Source organism: Piliocolobus tephrosceles, chromosome 10 (assembly GCF_002776525.5).
Source record: "Piliocolobus tephrosceles isolate RC106 chromosome 10, ASM277652v3, whole genome shotgun sequence".
Classification (NCBI taxonomy): Eukaryota; Metazoa; Chordata; class Mammalia; order Primates; family Cercopithecidae; genus Piliocolobus; species Piliocolobus tephrosceles.
Genome location: NC_045443.1, coordinates 12,888,194 through 12,897,352, shown reverse-complemented (window position 1 = coordinate 12,897,352; position 9,159 = coordinate 12,888,194).

The following is a 9,159-nucleotide window of genomic DNA, read 5'->3' as shown; positions in this document are numbered from 1 at the left end:
ATGTTCCTCTACCACTGGAAACATCACTAGCCTTTAATAAATGGGTTAACTTATGTAATAATAAAAAAGGACTATTGTCAGCATAATTCCCTAGGGCTATAGTCCTAAACTTTCTTTCTTTTTTTTCTTTGAGACTGAGTCTCGCTCTACTGCCCAGCCTGGAATCCAGTGGCACCATCTCAGCTCACTGCAACCTCCACCTCCTGGGGTTAAAGCGATTCTCGCACCTCAGCCTCCTGAGTAGCTGGGATTACAGGTGTCCACCACCATGCCCGGCTAATTTTTGTATTTTTAGTAGAGATGAGGTTTCACCGTGTTGGCCAGGCTGGTCAAACCTTCTCTATGGGCATCCCTATTCAACATAATATCTTTAACATACTTGCACGTATGTTAAACAATTTACATACATTATATATATATATAAAAATATGCCCTATCCATATGTATTTATTATGAATTGTTTACAGCAAAACTTTACACTATAAAACATAAAAAATAGACATTAGAAATGGATGGGTTAAATACAGATGCATGTTCTAGTGTCTTCCACACCCCAACAGACCGCCTTGCAATATGTTGTCCCTGGATGCCCGTACCCCGCTTTGGAAACAACTTCTCTAGGCCATAGGGAAGAGAAATGAGCCCTGGCTGCAGGCTACTGGCCAAAGAGTGACTCAGGGACTCTGGAGAACACAGTAGGAGAAAGGGCAGGAAATGACTACCCAGCTGAGTACCATAAAACCACGAAGTTTGCAGACAGGCTGTAAAATTGAACATGACACCCTTCTTCCCTTTACCCTCGCTCCCAGCACCCCGCCCAGGTGGGCTGCCCTTCTGTCATTCCCACAAAACCCTGTCAGTCAGAGGCTTGTCCTTGTAAGGCCCTTTCGTCCCCTTCAAGGCTGCCCTTGGTGATCACGCATAATTCTGAGTTCACCCAGACAAAGATGCTGAAGAGGTGAGGTACAGAGTGTGACTTACCCACAGGCCACACTGGCAATAGACCCTAGTGCCTGGTTAGGGGCATCACTGGCATTTACTAGGAAAATGAGTTAGACTAGCCAGCCTTCTCTACAGCATACTTCTGTCACCCAACTACTCCCACTACTCTTCTCTTTTTTTGAGATGGAGTCTCACTCTGTTGTCCAGCCTGGACTGCAGCAGCGTGATCTTGCCTCACTGCAACCTCCACCTCCTGGGTTCAAGTGATTCTTATGCCTCAGCCTCCCGAGTAGTGGGATTAGCAGGCACAAGCCACCACACCCGGCTAATTTTTGTATTTTTAGTAGAGACGGGATTTCACCATGTTGGCCATGCAGGTCTCGAACTCCTGACCTCAAAAGATCTGCCCACCTTGGCCTCCCAAAGTGCTGGGATTATAGGCATGAGCCACTGCACCCAGCCCCCACTACTCTATTCAAAAAGGAGGCTTAGGTATTCAAGATTGAAAAGCAGGGCCTGTTTTTTCTCAGGCAGATATTATGAACAAAATTCCACTAGAACTTTTTTTGAATAGAGGGAGTCTTTAGTGTCTGTCTTTAAGTGGCTAAAGCTTGTTGGCACACTCTAAAACATATACAAACCTATAAACATACACATACTTCCCTTAAGTATCTTCAAAGGAAAAATGAACAGATTCTGGTGATCACCAACATCCTGTCTTCACATGCTGATTTTGTGTGAGGTTTCAATGCGAATCTTCTGGCAGTCCAAAGGTCACATTTATTTTCTGGAGATTTAGTAAAAATACAAAACTATGGTGCTCAACCTCATTTTGTCAACATAGGCTCACCCTACAAAATTCCTGAACACCCTTGGATGAATTTAAGAAATCACAGAAGAAAGAATAAGGAATAACTAGGCTGTGCCCGGCGCGGTGGCTCACGCCTGTAATCCCAGCCCTTTGGGAGGCTGAGGCAGGCGGATCGCCTGAGGTCAGGAGTTAGAGACCTGACCAACATGGAGAAACCTCGTCTCTACTAAAAATACAAAATTAGCCAGGCGTGGTGGTGCACGCCTGTAATCCCAGCTACTCAGGAGGCTGAGGCAGGAGAATCGCTTGAACTTGGGAGGCAGAGGTTGCAGTGAGCCGAAGTCGCACCATCACACTCCAGCCTGGGCAACAAGAGCAAAACTCCGTCTCAAAAAAGAAAAAGAAAAAAAAAAGAATGACTAGGCTGCAGTTTTAAAATATGACAAACAAGCTTTTCTGATTCGCAGTTTCCTCGAGAAATAACTCATGACCTCCAGTAAAAGAAACAATATATGCCAGTCACCTGGCAAATACCTAATACACAGGAGGCTCTCCTCAGCCCTGTTGTAAAGAATCACTTGTTTACTATTTATCTTTTAGAGACAGGGTCTCGCCCTGTCACCCAGGCTAGAATGCAGCAGCACAATCATAGCTCACTGCAACCTCATCCTCCAAGGCTCAAGTGATTGTCTTGTTTCAGCCTCCCAAGTAGCTAGGACCACAGGCAGGCTCCGCCATGCCCAGCTAATTTTTTTTTTACTATTTTTTGTAGCGGTGGGGTTCTGCTGTGTTACCCAGGCTGGTCTCAAACTCCTGGCCTCAAGCAATCCTCCCGCCTTGGCCTCCCAAAGTGCTGGGATTATAGGCATGAGCCACCACGCCCCATCCAAGAATCACTTATTTAAAACCAAAGCAACAACCATTATGAATATACAAATAGACATATGCCAAATAAGAAACCTTTGGATAGTCCCCACTCTTGACCCACCCAGAAATCGCCACAGGGATGTTGGTTTTAAGTTGGCACTGGATTTAATAGCTTGGGTAAGAGGGTTTCTAAGATGTCAGGAGTTACCAGTGGACTCCTCCCCCAAAAGATGTCTGAGGACAAAAGCCAGCATCTCATCAGTGAGAGTCGGCCCAGTATAAATGACCACCAAGCTTGACTGCTGCCACTACTCTTTTGGACCCAGAAGGACAATTCCCATCACTTTGGGCTGAAGGACATGCCTCTAGGATAAAATGAACAAGCAGCTCACAGGTTACCCAGCACCAAGCTTATCTGATACAGGAGCGCGGGCTGTGGACCAAGCCTACTGGATGGATACGCAGTTAGGAGAGAGGGAAGCAGTGAGGGGGGCCAACGGCTCACAAACAACGTGTATTGGGATAAGTGGGGAAATAGTACTCCTAGCTTACAGACTGGGGTAGGGGGCGGGGAAAGGGGCAAACAGGGCAAGTGGTTTCATCAACATCCCAGAGGGAAGGGCAGGCTTTGGAAAAGAACCAAGTGTCTGGAAGCTGACGAGGAGGGCCCACAGCCGGGGACTGTGCAGTAGAGATGACAGAGGAACGTGACCTTTTTTTCTGTGTCTGAACTTGCCTTTACTTCGGGGCTCCCAGTCCCCATCCTCTGGGTCAACCTAGATCTTCTTGAAGGCTGACACCCTTCACATACCTGTAGGTAGTTCTCCTCCCCACCCAGACCCCTGACTCCTGACCCCCAGTCCTGGCGCCGGTGTCCTCCACTGTAGTCATACCAGGAGTCTGACTCCTCCGCCCCTGTGCCTGAGCCACAGCCCACTGTGAATCACTCCCTCCGATTTAAAACTCCTTCCCTCTCCGGAGTGGTCTTTTCTTCCTTCTGCCACCTACTGGTGAAAACAAGAATGTCATATCTTCTTACCTGCCTGTTGCCGATTTGAAAATAGCTTGGAACCTGACAGCTCATTTGCATAATACTTACTTGTTGCGTGGAACATATTGAATGAGTAATATAATACGGAATTATACATATATACATACACGCACACATAACAGTGTATTTACTGTAAAGGGCAGAGGCCTGGAATCCAATTTTGGCTTCAAATGTTTACTTAGCCCTTTACCAGCTGTATGATCTGGGCATGCTGCCAGTCTTCATCTATGCTAATAGCCACAATTAATGACATTATAATGACTAACACTTACTGATTGTTATCATGAGCCACAGTATATAGTTCATTTAAACTTCACAATGCTGTACTATAACTGTGTGCCTTCAGATAAGAAGGCTGAAACACAGGAAGGTTGAACAACTTGTCCAAAGTCTCACAGTCAGGGGCCGATTTGGCAAACTGGCACCATGGCTCATGTTGGGAACAATAATATCCACTGTTCGAGATTGTTCAAAGAACTAGAAACAATACAGGTCAAGCCGCCTGACACATCTTAGGTTTCAGAAAGTGACAGATATTGAACATTTACTGCGTATGGGCCCTCTAAGATATTAGTTATATCCACGAACTAGGCATGGTCCCTGCCCAGTAGGAAACACAATCACAATACAATACTAAGGCTAAGTTCAGCAAAAATAGCATCTGACTCTTTCTTCAGTACTGTTTTCCTAGTACCTGGCACTGTGGCTAGGATATGGTGGACACTGGAAGGGAAGGAGGAAAGAAACAGAATTTTAAAAACTAGGTTCGAGATTCTGTGAGGCAGGCCAGGTGCGGTGGCTCACGCCTGTAATCCCAGAACTTTGGGAGGCTGAGGCAGATGGATCACCTGAGGTCAGGAGTTCGAGACCAGCCTGACCAACATGGCACCCTGCCTCTATTAAAAATACAAAAATTAGCCCAGCATGGTGGCACATGCCTGTAATTCCAGCTACTTGGGAGGCTGAGGCAGGAGAAGCGCTTGAACCTGGGAGGTGGAGGTTGCAGTGAGCCGAGATGGCACCATTGCACTCCAGCCTGGGTAACAGACTCTATCTCAAAAAAAAAAAGATTCTGTGATGGAGATAGGTTCGACGGTCTTCTTTCCGTATTAACAAATGAGAAAACTCGAGGTTCAGAGAGGTTTGGTAACTCCCACAAGGTCACACAGCAACAGTGAACAGTCTGATGACTTACACTTTCCCCACATGTTCCTTTCCCAATCCCTCCTGCCCCTTCCAGCTTCTTTGACAGCACTGGCAGATGATTGAAGGGTGATAGTGACAGGAGACATCCTTTGGGTTTAGATGGCATCAGGGGATGGATGGCTATGAGCAGACAAAAGCTCCAAGACTCTGAGTGGACCTTGGGGCCCACCTCCTAGAGACTCCATGGCTCCAGAGGAGCCCATTTTCTTCCTGTCTCCTTTGCACTTGGCACCAACCAGCTCTTCACTTCAGGTGAGACTGTTCAGTGCTATTTCCCAGACTTCAAGTTTCTGCAGTTATTTTTAGCGGTAGTTTTAGTGCATACCTGGGACAGGTGAGGCATGAAAAGGAATGTGGGTGTGGGTAACCCTTGAATCTCTAGAGTTATGGTCTGAGTCTCTTGTCATTCCAGCTAAAGAGGGGTGACTCACACTCTGATTTCTTATCTGCCCAGAGGCTAGATTTCACCCTACAAACCATGTGGATCAGAATGTCTTTATTCTCTTAGTTTTAAGGACATAGTTTCTTGATGTTACTTTGTTACCTGCTTTTAATAACTTGGATCCCTTCATTTTCTGTAATCAACACCATAGCCTGTGGTTCTTTCTGGTCCTATTTCCCAGGGTTTTGAGGGACCCGGGGTAGATAAAGTCTCTGATTTAGGTTTGTGGATGCCTCTGCAGGCAGGAAGCTACTTGGAAAACACTCTGTCTGCAAGCAAGACGTCCTTAAAGAGCCAGCCAAGTTCTGGGATATTCAGTGCACGTTTTGAGACTGAGAAAGAATAATCATGATCTAGTTGGGTCTAGGCCCCTCTTAGCGACTAGAATCCCCTCGGAGTGCCCTTAGAGGACTTCTTCACAGTTCCCTGGAATTCTGGGCCTGCTTTAAGCCTGAAATAGCCTATCCAGTTGAAACCCTCTCACTAGGATCCTAGGACCCCTTCATAAGATCGAGAGGTGTTTTCCTCATTCTCATCTCACTCAGCTCTGTATGGAGGAAGCACAACTAGGCTAGCTGCTACCATGAAGCCACTGTGACTGCAACTGCAGACAATGAATACCATGTAAATCAGTTTTATAATTCAGACGAGAAATAAGGAAGACATTTTCTCTGGGCTGGTATCACATGACGATTCCAAGATACTCCCTTTATTAAGTCATAAAAGTTAGATGTATCTGTTCACAATTGGGGTGAGAGAAGATTGTTTTGAAGCTCACAGTTTCTTAAATCAGGAAGGCAGAACTAAGGAGTTGTACCAAGAAGGGAATAGCAGAGGGGTCAGGGACCTCTTTCCCCACTCCTAAATCTAAAGCCTTTGGTATCTTGACTGCAAAGGCAATTTACATGTCATTTAAGAGAATGACATTTCAACATTCTTCTATACTTCTATTAATACCTATCCAAACACTTCTGAAGATCCATCTCCTGTCTTCTCCACACTTTGTAACTAGTTCTCCCCACCATTTCTATTCCATAATTGCAACCTTAAACCCCACAGAATATAGCAGAGTCCACAAAGATGACTTGTACTGGGCTGAATAGTATCCCACAAAAAGTCATGTCTACCCATGTATTAATCTGTTTTCACGCTGCTGATAAAGACATACCTGAGACTGGGTAAAGAAAAAGAGGTTTAATGGACTCACAGTTCCACATGGCTGGATAGGCCTTACAGTCATGGCGTAAGGTGAAAGGCACGTCTTACATGGTGGCAGGGAAGAGAGAATGAGGGCCAAGCAAAAGGGGAAATCCCTTACAAAACCATCAGCTCTCATGAGACTAATTCACTACCATGAGAACAGTATGGGGGAAACTGCTCCCGTGATTCAATTATCTTCCACCGAGTCCCTCCCACAGCACGTGGGAATTCTGGGAGCGACAATTCAAGATGAGCTTTGGGTGGGGACACAGCTGAACCATATCAACCCAGAACCTCAGGTGACATTATTTGGAGCTACGATTCTTGCAGATGTAATTAGTTAAGATGAGGCCATGGTGGATTAGGGTGCACCCTAAATCCAGTAATTAGTATCCTTATAAGAAGGCCTTGTGAAGACACAAAGATACATGGGCTAGAAGGCCATGTGTAGATGGAGACAGGGATTGGAGTCATGTTGCTACAGCCAAGAAACACCAATGACTGCAGGCAACCACGGGGCAATGCTGGCTAAGAAGCCAGGAAGGACTCTTCTCTAAAGGTGTCAGATGGAACATGGCCCCGCCCACACCTTAATTTTGGACATCTTAAAATCCAGGACCATCAGAGAATAAATTTGTTACTTTAAGTCACTCAGTTCCTGGTACTTTGTTTCAGTAGTCCTAGGACATTAAAACATACTTCCGTAAGGGTTTCAGCAGCACGACCTCACTATCTCAGCTTAGAGGACAGGAGCGCACAGGAATGACTGACTAATAGAGCAAACCTACACGCCTTGTTTTTATTTACTGGTGGATCACATTGGTTTCTGTGCCTCCTGCCTTTTGCAATAGCATCTGTGCATTTTCTGCTTTGGACTCCGTGCTCTGGACCTATTAATATACCTGAAGACACACCCGTCCACATTTCTTTCACTAGTGTCCTTTCTTCCCATCCTAGCAAAGCATAATTATGCACATACATTAGAGATGGCAGTTAAGCTTTAGTGCAGTGGTTTTTTTTAACCTTTTTAGTCTCCCCAGAAATATGCATATTCCTCAGGGGTCCACAAACTCCAGGCCAGAGACCACTGCCTATGTGGAAAATTGAGACATCCTTGATGATAATTGCAATCTCTCCTTCTTACCCCCTACTGGTACACCAGTTCCATTTCAGCTTGCTTCTGAAGTCCTCCTCTGAGCTGGAACAGCGTCCACGAGCTGACTCGGACAGAGCTGCTATCCTAAGCCACCCTAGAGAGTGCCATCGGGAAAACACGATGTTAATGGAGAATTAGTCCCAAGTGGAAGGCACAACTCATAACAAATAGGAACGGGTACGGCCCCGCTCAACCATTTGCCTCCCTATTCTGGTACCCCTTTCTCCTTTCCTTTCCCTTATGTCTCTACCTCCTCTAAATTATCCTTCACACAAAGGTACCATAATAAGCAGCACCGAAATTCAGAGCAAACAAAACAATAAGTCATGCACTGTATTTCAATTCATTGCGAATGCCTTGCCCACAGGCGCCCATTTTAGAATGCATCTGTGGTAGAAACTCCCCCCCACCAATATTTGCAAAGATCTTCCTGCAGTGAAGGAAGTCCACTGAACAGTCCGCCCCGGATTACCACAGAGAATTGTACTGCTTTGTACTCTTTACTCCTTACCAGATACTTTGACTTAGATGGATACCGAAAGTTTCTTTTCTGCCAAACTTCATTCCAATCTTTTTTTTTTTTTTTTTTTTTTTTTTGAGACGGAGTCTCGCTCTGTCGCCCAGGCTGGAGTGCAGTGGCCGGATCTCAGCTCACTGCAAGCTCCGCCTCACGGGTTTAAGCCATTCTCCTGCCTCAGCCTCCCCAGTAGCTGGGACTACAGGCGCCCGCCACCTCGCCCCGCTAGGTTTTTTTTTGTATTTTTTAGTAGAGACGGGGTTTCACCGTGTTAGCCAGGATAGTCTCGATCTCCTGACCTCGTGATCCGCCCGTCTCGGCCTCCCAAAGTGCTGGGATGACAGGCTTGAGCCACCGCGCCCGGCCTTTCATTCCAATCTTAATCCATCAAAGTGTTTCTTTAGACCCTCTTTACCTTGGTTCTGCCACTTCAGACACACTCTTCTAAATTTTTTTTTTTTTGAGACGGAGTTCGCTCTGTCGCCCAGGCTAGAGTGCAGTGGCCGGATCTCAGCTCACTGCAAGCTCTGCCTTCCGGGTTTATGCCATTCTCCTGCCTCAGCCTCCCGAGTAGCTGGGACTACAGGCGCCCGCCACCTCGCCCGGCTAGTTTTTTTTTGTATTTTTTAGTAGAGACGGGGTTTCACCGTGTTAGCCAGGATGGTCTCGATCTCCTGACCTCGTGATCTGCCCGTCTCAGCCTCCCAAAGTGCTGGGATTACAGGCTTGAGCCACCGCGCCCGGCCCAGACACACTCTTCTAATAAAACTGTTATAGACAACAAAAAGTATTAGGCATCTTCTATGTGTAAACATCCTCAGAACATGAGACTGTTCGTGATTGGGAATTTCAAAGTTGCTTCTGAATTCCAGCAACCCTCCCCCAACATCCAGCCCCTAGAGTGCCAATGCCCTACCTCCTCCCCTGGAGCTGAGGCCCCAGCTCGACATCTCCTGCATCGCCTAAT